General features: G+C 28.5%; 1 long non-coding RNA gene across 1 annotated transcript; it reads right to left on the bottom strand.

Annotated features, from left to right (window-relative positions):
* Positions 1–3,452: 3,452 nt before the first annotated feature.
* Positions 3,453–15,580, bottom strand: LOC126751626 (uncharacterized). Its single transcript, XR_007665905.1, has 2 exons — positions 4,322–15,580; positions 3,453–4,288 (listed from the first exon to the last, which is right to left on the bottom strand). It is a non-coding gene; the product is annotated as an uncharacterized LOC126751626 (long non-coding RNA).
* Between the last annotated feature and the right edge of the window lie 319 nt (positions 15,581–15,899).

Here is a 15,899-nt window from a genome sequence, read left to right as displayed (position 1 = left end):
TTGATTACGTCTATATAGACCTTAGAATGCTGTCCAGAAAGATGTTGCTTCTATAATCGACTTAAACGAAGCCTAACAGATAGATTATTTTAAGTTAGAACGTAAGGTTGATCTTATCGATGAATCTCATGTGGACAGTTGTGAGCATTGGTCCCTTATGATACCCAGAGACTCTTAAACATGGATTACCAGATCTTCAGATTTTGTTAAAATGTTGCCAATTTTTATCTTAACTTCGAAAAGTTATTCAAATGAACAATTTTGAACTTACATTTTAAACCAGCTATATTCCAAACTTTGGCTGAATTTTATGTTTCGAGTACTTCAGTAGACATGGAATGGAATAAAGTCTCTTAGACCTATATTTTATATATATTATAATAGCGCTCAGCAGGTTCCTGGAGTATATCAGAGTGCTGGACCTTTATGAGTACGTGTAATAGAGGGGAGAGTATAATAGACCTTAGATCGCAGCGCAAGCCTCAACTTAATTTCTATGCTGTTTTTCAGAGTGCATCAAGTTGGCGCAGAGAACTTATGACAAGTTAAACAAATTTATGTATAAATCTATAAGGGGCGGAACTCCACCATAATTTTAAAAATTTAAATTTTTCCAAAACCTTAATTTTAAGCATAATTTTTCACTGCGTTGAAAGTGTTCTGAGATGGTCTGGGTTATTCCATATCGATAAGTAGGAAATCAATTCGTCTAGGCCATTCCTTTTCGATAGGGATGTAATTAGCTACCTGTTCTACTTCTTTATTGGCGTAGACCCCGCGACAGTCGTTCTTCCTTTTCACTGTTTGGCGCCAATTGGAGATTTCAAGTGTAGCAAAGTACTTCTCCACCTGGTCCTTTACAACGGAGTGGAGGTCATCTCCTTCCTCTGCTTCCCCCGGTGGATACACTCAGAGCTAGACTGTTTTCATCTATTCCGACGACATGGCCTAGCCAGCTGTCTCTTAATTCACTTAATGTCAATGTCGTCGTATATCTCATCGACTGCGGTATTCGCCGTTGCCAATGCGCAAAGGACCCTAAATCTATCGCAGAACCGTTCTCTCGCAAACTCGTAGAGCCGAATCATCAAATGTTGTCACCGTCCATGCCTCTGTATCATATAGAACGGGGATGTTGTGTGACTTGTAGAATTTTGTTTTTGTTCATTGAGAGAGGACTGCACTTTTCAATTGACTACTCAGTCCGAAGTAGCCGTCATCAAAAAGGGGGTTTTTCATCCGAGGCTATTGTGTTCTTTTCGTTGGTGGTGTTTTTTTAGGTGGCATGTCCCAAACCCAAGATTCGCACCCGCCTCTGTGCAGCAAAAAACGCACGCCATGGACTTGCATTGCTGCTCTCTGAGAGCATTCGTCAACAACTCGGTATAATGGAACTGTGGGACGGCATTTCAAGCTCCTTACGTACAGCTGCAACCGAAACCGTTAGTTTTCGGAAAATGCAAAAGAACAGCTGGTACGACGAGGAGTGCCGTGTTGCAGCGGAGAGAAATATAATAATCGCGTAAGCGGTGTCTGCGCCAATAAAGAAGAAGAAGAAGTCCCAAACCCAGAGCACTATTCTGGGGAGAGATGGTATGCCTTCTCACTTCTCGTTGTTAAATAAATTGCCTTTTTAATATTTATAAAAAATTTAAAATGATAAACTCAAAATATTAAATTGTCATTTTTTAACATTTATTAAAAAAATTAAAAACAATAAAAAATAAAATTAGTAATGAAAAAAAAAAAAAATAAAATTCACAATTAATAAAAATAAATTTTATTTTAATGAAAAATAAAATTAAATATTATACATATATACAGTTAATTACAAAACTAAGCATTTCCATTAATAAAAAACACATTTATGTTTTTTTAATATTTTATATTTTTATTTTCAAATAAATGTATCATTACAGTATTAATAAAATACTGAGTATGCTCCAAGTTCACATTATTACAATAGGTAAGTAAATCTGTTTTTGTTCTCCTTGTTGTTGCTATTTTTTTATTTGTTGTTTCACTTGCATTTACATCTGTCTCGCTTTCCATACGCATTTGTTCAATATATCTTGTATTAATTCATATTTTACAATATTTGTCATGCCCAGCGTTAAGGTTTAGGTGTTTCCTTGCCTCTTGTTACTTTATACACAATTTTGTTTTGATTTGAAATCTTGTTTTCTTGGTTTTAAATATTCAGCAAAAGTTTATCAGTAATTTTCTTAGTCTCAATAAAAATAAACAATTTAGCTCAAACTGAAGAGGAATGAACAGAAAATCGTGTACCGTTGTGTGTACATATAAATTATGACTATAACGTTATTATTAGTTTTGATATTCATGTAATTTTTCAATAAATATTATAATAATGCTTTTTACATGTTTTTGCTGATTTTTGAATTTTTGCAATTAGCGTTAAGGGTTGCCATGCTTCCGGAAAATTAATAAACTGAAATAAATTTGTTTCTTTTTAATTTTGCTTTTAGTAAACCCACTTGAAATGCAGTCAATTTGTGTACACGTGTCTGTGGTGTGTCTTAGGTTTCTCTATTTAATTAAATTTAAATTTTTTCATTTTTCAAAAAAAAAAATTTTTTTAATTTCTTTGAAATATTTTTTTCAAAAGAATTTTCTTTCTTAAAAAACATTTTTTTGATTTTTTTTTCAAAACAAATATTTTTCAAATCCATTTGTTTTGAGTTATTTTCAAAACATTTTTTTTTGTTAATATTTTTTTAAAATAAATTTTTTTCCAATTAAAAAACAATTAAACAGTTTTTTTTGTAAATATAATTTGCAGTTATATTTTTAAATTATTTTTATTTTTAGAAAATTTTTTGAAAATATCTTTTATTTCAAAATAAATTTTTTCTTCAAATAATATTTTTTAAATAAAAAATAACTAAACTTTTTTCCGCATAGTTTCACAATATTCAGTAAGCATTTTCCAAAGCTATTTCTATACTTGTATTAAATTTTTTGTTCGCCTAAACTAGTTACTTAGTTATCGTATACATCATTATGCTCCACCTATTTAATCTTAATTTATTTAAGTGCTTTTAGCATTTGTCAAAAAATTACATACAAAGTTTTGAAACAAGTTTCACGCTTAAATTTCCTAAAGAAACGCAAAAAGTCGGTTTCTCTTTTGCTAGTTTATTTTTGTTTGCTTGTTTGTTTTGATTTTACTTTCACCACTTGAAATTTCCTTTTACCAAAAATGTTCACTTTTTTATTTACAAAATAGTTGATTTCATTTCCTTAAAGATTGTTAGGTTACAGCTTTTGTTAATACATGTTACATCTCTGTGCGCTATTTGAAGGCGTGCCCACCCCCGTCTAGCCGCCGAACAAGTTGAACGAGTACTTCAAGTACCGTTATATATGTATTTATAATAACATAGTGCCCACCATTTTACGCCATAATTCCCCACATTATTTAGTTATTGTTTTTATTTACCGTTTTTTTTTGGATTTTCGCACATTTTGTAAAAAAAATTTCGGATATGGTCAAGTGTCTCTCTAGTTTTCAGTATATATATATTTTTTACTTTAATTTATTTTTAGTTTTTGTTGTTGTTGTTTTAGTTTACTTCTTAAGCTTGTTGTTTCGGTCTAAATAAATCAAAATATTTGAAATTTTGATCCCTGAAGTTGTTGTTGTTGTTTAGATAAGAATTTCCTCTACTTATTGTTAGTGATGGCTGTTGCGCAGTCAGCATTGAATACCGGTTACTCACTGATCTATAAAATTGTATCGCATTTTGTAAGTGGGTTTCTGGCGCACAAATTTTGCGGCACAATCTATCCAAATGGCTAACTGTGTGCTTAGTCTAACATTCGAAAACAATAAAAAATACAGAATCTGACATTTTTCTAAAGAAATCACCAGTAAAAGGTAAGCGTTGCTCAAACTTGGAAAATTAAAAAAAAAAAAAAAACATAAATACTTCTTGCAGTTCGCTTTAATCGTTCACCGAAATAGTTGTTCTGACTTTTAACCGTTACTATTGCTTTGTAATTATTATTAGTTTGTATTTTTGCCAATAGTTCAATGTGAAAATGGAGCAAACAATGGTAATGTTGGGATCTGTCGCATGGCGGGTCTTTAAAAATGTGTCTTACTCTCGTAGTTGTTACGACCAACTATTAACTCGGTTTGAGAATTACTGTGGTTATAGTAATTTGCTTTCTCAAAACTGTAACCTTCAAGTCGTTTGTCTTTGCCTCAGTACCAATTACTTTGCCGGTTGTTTTGCGTACCGATTACTTTGTGATCCGGTTACTTTGCGAACCGATAACTCTGCATGCCAATTACTTTGTATACCGATTAATTTGCGTACCGATTACTTTGCATACAGATTGCTTTGCATACCAGTTACTTTGCATACCGCTAACTTCGTATACCGATTACTTTACATACCGATTACTTTGCATACCGAATACTTTTCGTACCGGTTACTTTGCATACCGCTAACTTTGCATACCGATTACTTTACATACCGATTACTTTCCGTACCGGTTACTTCGCATACAAAGTATTTTAGACCGTTATTTCAAATAGCTTAATGTTAGTAAACTCTCTTACTCTCTTCACCACACTTTTAATTCTCACCATGCTTAACCCCACACGACCAGTATTCACTTTGGTCTATTGCATTGTATTTGAAATACTTATTTATTGTAATTTTTTTAATTGCTATAATTGTAATTGGTTATTGCTTGTTGTGATTTTGTTTTTTTCGCATATTTTCTGCTTATTTGCATGTGTGTGTGTGCTTTATTCCTTACAATATTCCATTACTATTCTGCAGCCGAAATCTTGCTTTTTATTACATTTGTGTGCAAAATAAAAGCATTTTAAAAGAGTTAAAGTGTATTTGAGAAAATAAATTACAAAAAAAAAGCAATAAACACATTACCTCGTAGCTATTTATAAGTTGAAAAAATGAGTAGTACACAAATTGTTGTTTATTTTGTTTTTTCCTCTGTTTTAACTAAAATTTTTATTTATTAAAATAATATGTATCCATGTGTCTGTGTATTTGTATTATATATTGGTATTTGTATATTTAAACAATTAAAAGTATAAAGTATCAATGTAGCATATGTATACGTATTTATGTATGTAGTATATATATGTATATATATATTGTTTTTGTATTTAAGCATATATGTACGTACGTTATACATATGTAAATATAAAATAACGAAAAAGATAGTTGTGTAAACAAATCAATCATATTAAAACCATAAAATTACATTATATATTAATTATAAAAATAGTAAATATTTATATATATGTATATATGTATGTATATATGTAAAAACAAACATCCACATAGCGCTATTTATATATGTAAACTATGCATGTAATTAGACACGTAAAAATCTAAGGCAATCTAAACAAGTTATATCGTTTATAAAAGTGATTCTGCTCGCTTGCTGTCTCCCTAGCAATCATTTTCAAACTGAACGTTTTTTTGTTTATTTTTTGTAAATATAACTTTATTTTACATATATAATTGTTTTACTATTAATTTTAATTTTTGCTTTACGCATTTAAAGTTTGATATTTTTGTTGCTACTATTTCTAAATTGAATTTTTGTTTCACTTTTTTTTAGATTTTTATTTTTGTTGCAACACTTGAAAAAAGAATTAAACTAGGCATTAATTAAAAATAGAACGCTACTAATTCGATTACCAATACGATTTTTTACTTTAAATAAACTTAAATTTAAATGCACAATATATATATTTTTTAATTTTACATTATTTTTACATTGACATTTCATATATTATGTGTTGTGTTGTTTATAAAGAGAACGAAAGGGAAAACGACACTTCGAAAATATGTGAACCCGTTTAATTAAAATTTTTTAGTTTGCTTTTGCAGACAATTATTTTCTTTGTTTCATTCACGGCAAATAATATTAGATTTCTTATAATAATTTTAAATTTTATTTTAAAAATATTAATTTCCATTTTAAATAATTTTAATATTTATTTTAAAAATATTAAATTTATTAAGAGGTTAAAATAAAATTTTCACCACATAAACATTTAAAGTTTCACATAACAAAGTGTAAACCCTGCATAATGGAATGCTGCTGTCATTTTGTGTGTGCCGTTAGCGGCCGAGTTATTGAAACTGCGAGTTAACTGAATTTTTCCAATTGTGTTGCCGTAAATTCAACGTATTTTTTCATATTTTAATAAAGTGTTCAAAATATATATTCTATATATGCACAAAATAAATAAGAAAGTTTCACGTCATGAATTTTTAGTGACTATTTAGGCGTAGTTCATTTTCAAGTTTTGTTTTTGTACATTCTATGTGAAAATTCTGCATTGTTGTGTATTTGTAATGTCCAGTTTTGCCACCCAAAGTGAATTTTAAATATTGTACTTGCGTTAGTGTTGTGTAGTTTGCGTTGAAATACAACTTTCAGCATATTTTATTTATAACAACTTTATAAACAATAAAATTACCAACACTCGTGAGTAAAAAAATTTATGCAAAGTAATAATTTATTAATTACAATAATAAAATGTTATATTTTATTAGCTATTTTTAAGAATTTTGTAACAATTGCTTGTGTATAAAATGTGTGGAATAACTTCATGAAAATATTAAATTGTTTTAAACTCAAAAATCGCATAAAAATAAATTGAAAATTTAAGCAATAATGCTGTGCAATTAAATTTATTATTTATGGAAGTGCAAAATATACATATATTGTTTTAGAATTCAAAATATTTTTAAATAAAAACCAACTAATTTGGTTTTAGGGTAATAATTAAATATGAAATTTGTTTTTTGTTAAAAAAAAAAATTAATTTCGTTATTTTTATATTAGAATAATAATTAGATATGATTTTTTTATGTAATTGTGGCACAAACTGTAATAATTTTTGACAAAAAAATTAAATTTCGTAATTTTTAAATAATTAAATAATAACAAACAAAATAAAAAAATAATCACTTCAAATTGTAAAAAAAGTATTAAATTTTGTGATTTTCTATTGACTTCTTGGAATTTCGACTATTTTTTCTGTCGCATGGCTGTTGTCGTTGGTTGATTTATGGTTTATTGTTTGTGGTTGGAGCCTTATTACTATTGCTATTGCTATTGTAGTTGTAATTGTAATTGTAATTGTGAGATTTATTTGAAAACTATTGTATTGTTTATGCATTAAAATTGTTAGATACTATTGTAATTTGTATGTGATATTTAGTTTTTATTTCGAATACATTTCAATTACTTTACTGTAAGTTCATAGTTAGGTGAAAAATAATACAGTTTCACATTGAGTAATTTCACAAATATTATTTCATAATAATGATAGTTACAGCTTTCAACATAAACATAGGTGTAAGGAAACAAATTGCGCAAGCGCATTGTAACAAACATAACAAAAATGAACATTACTACACTAGTTAATTATGGAGTAGTCATCAAAAATATATGTACGAGTTTGTAAGCAATTTAACATAACGATTAAAACAGTTAAATGGAAAGTGAAAAGTACTAATTTTATTATTTTAAACGAAATATGCAACTTGTCGGTTGCAATTGACGCAAAATAAAATAAAAACAGTCGACAACTCGATGAGAATATAAAACACATACATACATATGTTATTTTATTTCGTTTATACATATGTGTTTATGCATTGCGCGCACGTTTTGGCGCGCTTTTTACGTTTAAATGTAGGTCTTAATAAAATATTGTATTTTAAGTGTTAAGTACAAGTTGCTATTCATTATTATGTTTACGGCATATTATTGATATTGTTGTTGTAGTTTGTAAGTAATTGTTGTGGCTGTTCTTGGTTTTTCTTGTTTTCAATTATTTCTGGCTTATTTGAAACTGCTTTAATTACTGGGCTATTGTAGGCTGGTATTTCGGGCTATTGCTGTTGGTTTTTAATGTTGTTGTTGTTGTTGTGAACATTTAAAGACTGATCTATTAATTATATTGTTTCATTTATTTCATTTCGTTATTTTATGCGTTAATTAGTTGTATTTTCTGCTGTTTGGTTGACTATTGTATAACTATGGTAAGCAAATATCTATTGTAAGTATTGTTGGGTATTTTGTGGACAAATCTACACATACGTTTATTGTACGCGTAGTTTAATGTTTTACAAGTTAGTAAAATGCTAATGATAGCTTAAAATGCGATTGCTTGCTGCTAAGCAAAAATTTATCTATTTAATTGCAAATTAATGATTAATTCCATTTTAATTTAATTTTTGCAGTTTACGTTAAACGGCCTTAAGGAAGTCGCTGCCTAACATCGTTTGCACTGCATTAACTACCGCGTACGGTAATGGCTGCACTTGACTAAGATGGCAACTTGGCAAACAAATCGGTAGCAGTTATCATTAAGTTCGGTTCGTGTTCGCGTTTCGTTTGTGTTTAGTGTGGAAAAAATAGTTAAATTAATAGTAAATTCGTTGAGAAAATGGCAAAAGTTGTGCAATACAATGCCGAGATTAGCAAAATACATGTGTGCTCAAAATATGTTGAAGTGCAAAGATTATAAGTGTTTGCCATCAGCTTATAAGCAGCGCATTGTGGTAGCGGCTGGTTTGTGTGATATTTGTTGTTTTTGCTTGCAGTCATATTTTTTTGCTTGCACATCGGTACCATTATGCTATGTGTCACATTTTTGGTACATTAATACAATAATTTCTGTAGAATTTCACTGAAATCAAAAATCTTATTAGGTGATGCTCAAAATGGCGTTACTCCTGTCAATTCTGTTTGTGCTTATATTCGGTACATCAAAACGAACTGTATTAACAGTATTCTTTTTTACTCTGTAATTCATACAAAGTCAAAGCAGTTTCCTTCGAAGGCAGTTCCGATTTATCGGTGTGTTTACTTAAAATAACCGATCGCGATTTTTGGAAAATTTGTAAAAATTTAAAAGTAAAGTGTCAGTTCGGGAAAATCATAATTAAATAAAAAATGGTACAACAGATTAAAGCGTAAGTTTCGGTTAGTCGGTGTTTTCGCGGTTTTAAAAAAAAAAGTTATAAAAATTCAAAGCGCGGTGTTAGCTTCGGAAAATCGTCACGTTGCCGTGAAGTAATCAGACATAATTAAAAAGTGATACAAATATAAAGTGACGTGTTCGTTTTGGTCAATTCGTGTCTTGGCAAAATATGCAAAGTAAAGTTTCGGTCAATGATTGCATATGCGTAAAGTAATAAAGTATGCTGTCGTAATTATTTGATATGCAAAATAAGAATAAAAAGTGGTAATAAAGCAAAGTTAAAAAAAAGAAAATTAAAAAATGTAAGTGAAGAAATAAAAAAAAGTAACTATATGGCAAAAAATATGATAAAGGCCGTGTACAGAAAATATAATTTAATAAATTTAGGCTACTCAAAAGTTTGAAAAGTGCTGACGATTAAAAAATCAAAAGTCGAATAGAATTAAAAATATATATTTTAAATGAAAAGTTTGTAAAATTATTTGAATTCGAAATGTCAACAACAAAAACGTGTTCATGCGCGAGATATCCGTCTGTGGTCGCTGCTACGTACACGTATATCCGGTAAGTAATGACCAACTGCTTGCACTGCTTTGCCAACCGTGCACGCATCTGCATGCATACTACTTTATCACTCCTGCCATTTGCTACTACAATCGCATTTTAATACCATCAACACATTTTAATACTATCTTGTTTAAAAAATTTACAATATTTATGGTTATTGCCAATCCCTTTTACTGCTATTGTTGGTTTTTTTATTATTACTGTAGTCAATATTATTGACTTACACTGCATATTTTGGTTTTTTTCGACTATTTCAATACAATATTTAAAAATAAAAACAATCGACTGTCGGCTGTATTTATATTAATTTCTTTGATTTGCAATCAATTATTTCTTATATAACATATTCAGTGTTGTTGTTATATGTTTTTGTGCGTGTGGAGAGGGAAGATTACTATTGTGGGTTTTGTTTTGTTGCTTATTTCTGTAAATAACCAATAGTTTTTCGGCTATTTTGCGATTTTTCCAATATATTTATATATGCCTGCATATAATACAATGTACATATATACTGTGTAGATGGATATATATACAATACACAAAGCATTGCTATATATATTTGGGCTATTGCTCTTTTTCACTTATATGATTTGTTTTGTTTGGAAAATAAGCTGTTTTTACTATTGTTGGTTTATGTTTTGCTGTTTGCTTATTTTTTTTAATGTCTTTGCTGTATGCTGTAATTAATTGGGTTAGTTGTATTTATGTATGTTGTTGCAATGTGCCTTATTACACAATTTTAAGCTTTGTTTTGTTTATTTGACGGTTTTACTTGGTAAATCTGGTAATCTTCTCATCTTGGTATGTGTTTTAGTTTCACAGAGGGTATTAAAAATAAAATTTTTGTTAAATTGCGTTTAAAAAAATTTTTATTGTTGTATTTATGTTTATATGGAAAACTTTTTATGCTAAAATGAGGTACGAAAAAATATTTTCGAAATAATTGCGAAAACAGAAAAATCCTCCTTCTCATTTGGATAGATTTAATTTTGAAAGGGTGTGGTTTTGCTGAATATGTTCACAAAATATTTTTTTTAATTGTGGCATGTAGCAGATTTCACAAATTATTATTTTTTTCGTAATCACCTACTCTATTGACGCTTTCTTTTTTCGTCCTTTCTATATAGTTTTCTTTAGCTTAACCGCAACTAAAGAGCTTACCATACGCTTAATTGGTAAACATAGGTTATTATATAAAATTAATAAATAGTGTTTACAAAAAACAACTAAACAAATCAGATCGTAATTACATTTGGTACACGAGGTCATTGCAACATTTTCACTTTTAATATTACAGTTTACTTTGCATTGCATTAAATGCGCTTACAATTTTAACTCGTTTCATTCAAACAATATAGCAAATATAATAGATATCTAAATACAATAGCTTTATTTGTAAAATAGAATGATTAATATTAATTTTATTTGGATTTTTCGTTTATTATGTGTAAAGTATATATAAAAAGTGTTTTTTTATTTTTATTTTTTTTTTGTAATTATAAATATAGTAAATATAAATATACATTCTGCCATTCGCCATTCACAGTCCAAAAGACTTAACGCGCAATGCGAATTTTTTTGATTTCAATTTCGCTTAACGTATGCAATATTGTTGCTGGTAAATGTCAACAACATAAATTGTAAATTTTAAAAATTATAGCAACATTTCACTTTGATAAAAAATACAAAAAAGTCCTTTGAGTCCTTTTCTTTCATGTTTTAAAACATTTACACATAAAAAAGCGTTAATAAGATAATTAGAGAAAAATAATATATTAAACAAAAACATTGCCATAATGTTTCTACTTGAAATTAAGAACGTGCTCACACGCTTAAAGATTTTCACTACTTTAATTCGTTTTTTAAAAAACAATTGCACTATAAATTCAATTTTGTCTATATATACATATAAGCAGCCCATTGCTTCGCCATCTCTGCCTGCTCCACTTCTAACCCTCTCTACACTGCAAAAAAAAAATTATAAACGGTTTGTAAGTATATACTATATTAACAGTAAACATTAGATTATTTCGTGTTGTTGTTGCGCCAGAACGGGTAGGCATCATAGCAAATGCTCGAACACAGCACAATTTATTAGGGTGTTAGGTCTTGAAAATTGATAATAAGTAGTAGAAAAATGCTCCCCGCTCAGTACAAATCACCCAAAATACTACTAAACCATTCCACGCGCAATATGTATGTATGTACGTAGCAAAAGTTCTAAGCCAACTAACTTTTGAATTACTAACACAATTATTTAGTTAAAAATATTTAAGTTTTAAGTTTAAAAAATAAAATTATATGTAAAATTATGCTCATATCCTGTATGTGTATGTATGCATGTCGTATATTACAAAAACTATATAAATTTCTATAACTGTGGGTCTGTAAGTATGTACAAAACTGCGTGTTGAAGAGATGTTTGCAAAGAAAATAGAGACATTTGCGACTTGTGGCTGCACACCAACAACATTTGATCATTCCTGCCACGCAACACTCCGGCTCCTCAATTAGCAGGATTTTCTTTCGCGCGCGCTCTCGCTCTCTTTCTCTCTCTCTATCTTGCTCACACGTCCTCTCTGCTTACTAACTCTTTACAAATCTAACATTCTATTTAGCATTTTAAAATACAATATTTAAAAATATGGTAGTCAATCTTTTTTCTCTCCGAAAATAAAACACATACCTGAGGGATTTTACATACAATTTGCATTCTCTGCGCGCTCCTTCAAGCGCTCTCCCATTCATTCAGCCCTAAACGTCCGCCTTTAGACGTTTTCTTAACTTAATTATTAAATCAACTGTAGCTTAACTTGTCTTTTTGTCCCAATACTTGTCTGTGTGTGTGTGTGTTTTCTTTTTTGTTGCTTCAACTTGTATACCATAAGTTTTTGAAATCGGCCGGTTGTTGTTAGAGTCAATGGCGTAATTCGCGAGTGTGTGCAGAGGTGATATTTGAAGTTAAGTTCCATATCCGGCAAATGAATTTGCTAGAAAACTTGAGAAAAGCTTTTACTTTTGCAAAATTTGTTTTGAAAACTTAAGAAAAACTTGTAGTTTTGCAAAATTTGTTTTGAGAAGTTGAAAAAATAAGTTTTACTTAAACAAATTTTGTTTGTTTAAGTTCGAAAGCAATTTTCGTACTCTCTTATCACCTCTACCACTTCGTTCTCGCAAATTTTTTATTGCTCTCTAACGCTATTTGTATTCATTAGTATGCTCTCAGTTGTGCAAGCTATTTCTGCTCAGTTGACTCTTCAATGAGCAGAGCTTTAGCGCAACTTTGAGCGCATTTCTGCTGTATGTTTGTATGTCCGGTATATATTTTTTCCTAGTTTCAACTCATTGCAACGCATAATTTTTTGAAATTAAGCAGTGAAATTATATTAATAATATTTTTAAAAAAGTGTTTTTAAATTGTTGCTAATTAGAATGCATTTTTATACAAACTTTTGTATTAATTTTTTATATAATTTTCATTTATATTTACTTTAACTTTTTAATTTAATTTTATATTTGGTTCAATCAAAGTTCTAATTATACATTTGCTGCTAAATTTTCCCTATACGCAAATTTTTTACATATATTTCTTTACAAATTTTTTTCTTGTTTTATTATTTATTTATTTATTTTTTTTTTTGTTTTTACTAACGAACATCATTTCACCATTTATTTTCCAAGTAATTGCACTTTTAATTTTGTTTATTTTTTGTTGATATTTTTGTTTTTATATTATTGTGTGGTTTTAAATATATTTTTAATATATACATATGTATGTATGTTGGTGTAAACACGTTTTGAATAAATTTTGATGACTTTGGTTTCATAATTAATTTTTGCTTGCGATTTTCGACTGGTGTTTCTGTGCAAATTTACTGTTTTATAATTGATTTTGCGCGCTTTTCGTAGAAAATATTTGAAGGTAATTTTAAGTTGGAACTAAATCCTGTTTGCAACGTTAAACAAAATTTTTGTAGCAAATCATTTTTTATAGCAAAGTTTTTTTTTGCTATAATTTCAACTTTACGTTAAAAATTGCGCCAAAATTTTCATGCAAACATTTGTATAGGAATGCATATGTATACATGTACGTGTTACTTTTTTTTTGCTCTACGTGTGGTCTCAAGAGCGTAATTTGCTGCAAACAACTTGTTATTTTTATTAAGATATATATTTGCCGTTTATTCTGCTTACTAAATTTTCTCAATATTACCAATTTTTAATTCCTCCTTTGCAACAGTTTCACACTTATGTCCTTGCAGCATTTATGTATCATATACATATATGTATGTACGTGGCTAATGTGATGTCTCATATATATTAGTCCCATAACCGTTTGTGTTTTCATCAAGCTTTTGTTTAGACTTTCTTCGCTTTTTATTAGCACTCCTCTTTGCTCAATTCCACTTTTCCTTTTACTTTCGCTTTTTCTTCATATTTATTTTCTTCACTTAATACTCCTCAACAGCTTCAATGCCAATTCTTTTGCGAATTTGCTTGAATACTCATTTTTCGCATCAATAATTTTGGATTATAAATCACAGATAGTGTCTAATGTATGTATGTAATTTTTGTATATATAATAAATATGTTTTCGTGCATGTATGCACTGGTTTGTTTGTGGTAAATTTGAAATATAATTATAATAAAATTACTACATACGCAATAATTACATAAATATATGTATGTATGTATGTACTTCTGGCCTTGATCTCGTTCAGATCATGTAGCCTGACGTGGCAACATGCCGGCGAAGGTCCACAGTTCGACTGTATGCATTTGTGTTTGTATGTATGTGTGGTGTGGTCGTGTAGTCTTGGCTAAAACAGTTATTTGTTCAAAATTGTTGGTCAATTGTCAGTTGTCAAATGGTTGTCATATGTTTACACGAACGTGATAAGTGAAAAAAAATATTTTTCTCTATTATACGCACATACAATGATTTTTACACGCATACGCACAAAATTTATGGCCAAAAGTCAAAAAAGCATTCCGAAAATGTTTACATAACATGTCTTTTACAAGTGTTATATGTTTGTGTGTCAGTTATTTCTTTTGTGTATAAGTGTAGACTTTTAGAAAAATGCCAAAGTCTTTTTTTGATTTTCTTAAATATGTTTTTTTAAATAATTTTTATTTATATAATTATCTAAATATACGCACATTCAAAAGGATTAATTTTTCTTAGCATTTACTTTAATATAAGTATATGTATATATTTTTTGAAACTTGTCTTTATGTTGGTATGTACTGTACTCGTATGTATTTATGTATTTATATTTTATATATAATTTCGACACAAAAATGTTTTACATTTAATTTTTTGCTTTTGATTTGGAATTGTTTTTTTGTTTTTGCATTTTACTCAAATATGTATGTATATAGGTATGTATATGCATGCTTGTAAGTATTTATGTATATAAAAAATTGTCTGTGCTTTCACGGTTCCACTACAGTCGCAAGTTTTACGTAGCACACGAATTAATTTGTTTAGGTACATTTAAGTTTTTCTTTTATTTTTTTAATATCTACTTTATTATTTTTAAAAATATACACATTTAATTGGGTTTAATTTTTCGCAGTGCCGAAATGTTGCCGGAGTTTATGAAAAACAATGAAATGGCAAGCAGTGAAAAGTATATATCTAGCTTAGTTTGTTTCAACGCTTGAGGAATGTTTCTTTTAGTTTTTATTTTTTTTTTATTCGTAGAAAGCGCAAAATATTTTCGAAATTAATGCTTGTGACAAAAATTCATAATATTTTATAAAAAAAATTTTCTTAAAAAAAATGGAAATTCAATATTCGAATTGTTTTTAAAAATATATTTTGGAAAAGATTGTTTATGAAAATGTGCCTTTTGTAATTTTTTTTGGAAAAATGTGAAAAATTATTTCTTTGGTAAAATATTTGATTTTTGATTTTTTTTTTTTGAATTTCAAGTGTATTTTAAATATTTTTAAGCCTGAAAAATTATTAAATTTATACCAAAACACGTTTTAATTTATTATATACAGAAAACGGAAAATTTTCTTTTGGCGAAAAACGTAAACGGTTTTTGTTTTTTAAATTTTGTTTATGAAATTTTTTAGAATACTTTTTCGGAAAAATTTGAAAGCTATTTCTTTGAAATGCTTTTTTGGATAAATATCTTTTAGATTAGATAAGAGATTAAAATTTAGAATGTTTTAAAAACTACAATAACTTTCGAAAAGATATTTTTTCAGTGTACATTTAACTAGTAAATAAACAAATTTTACTTTGTTTGTTGAAAAAGCAAAAGTATTTTTGACATTAAAGTGTAGCTTGAAACAGCTTAAT

Source organism: Bactrocera neohumeralis, chromosome 2 (assembly GCF_024586455.1).
Source record: "Bactrocera neohumeralis isolate Rockhampton chromosome 2, APGP_CSIRO_Bneo_wtdbg2-racon-allhic-juicebox.fasta_v2, whole genome shotgun sequence".
Lineage (NCBI taxonomy): Eukaryota > Metazoa > Arthropoda > Insecta > Diptera > Tephritidae > Bactrocera > Bactrocera neohumeralis.
Note: the sequence above shows the minus strand (reverse complement) of the source record. Positions and strands in the feature narration are given on the sequence as shown.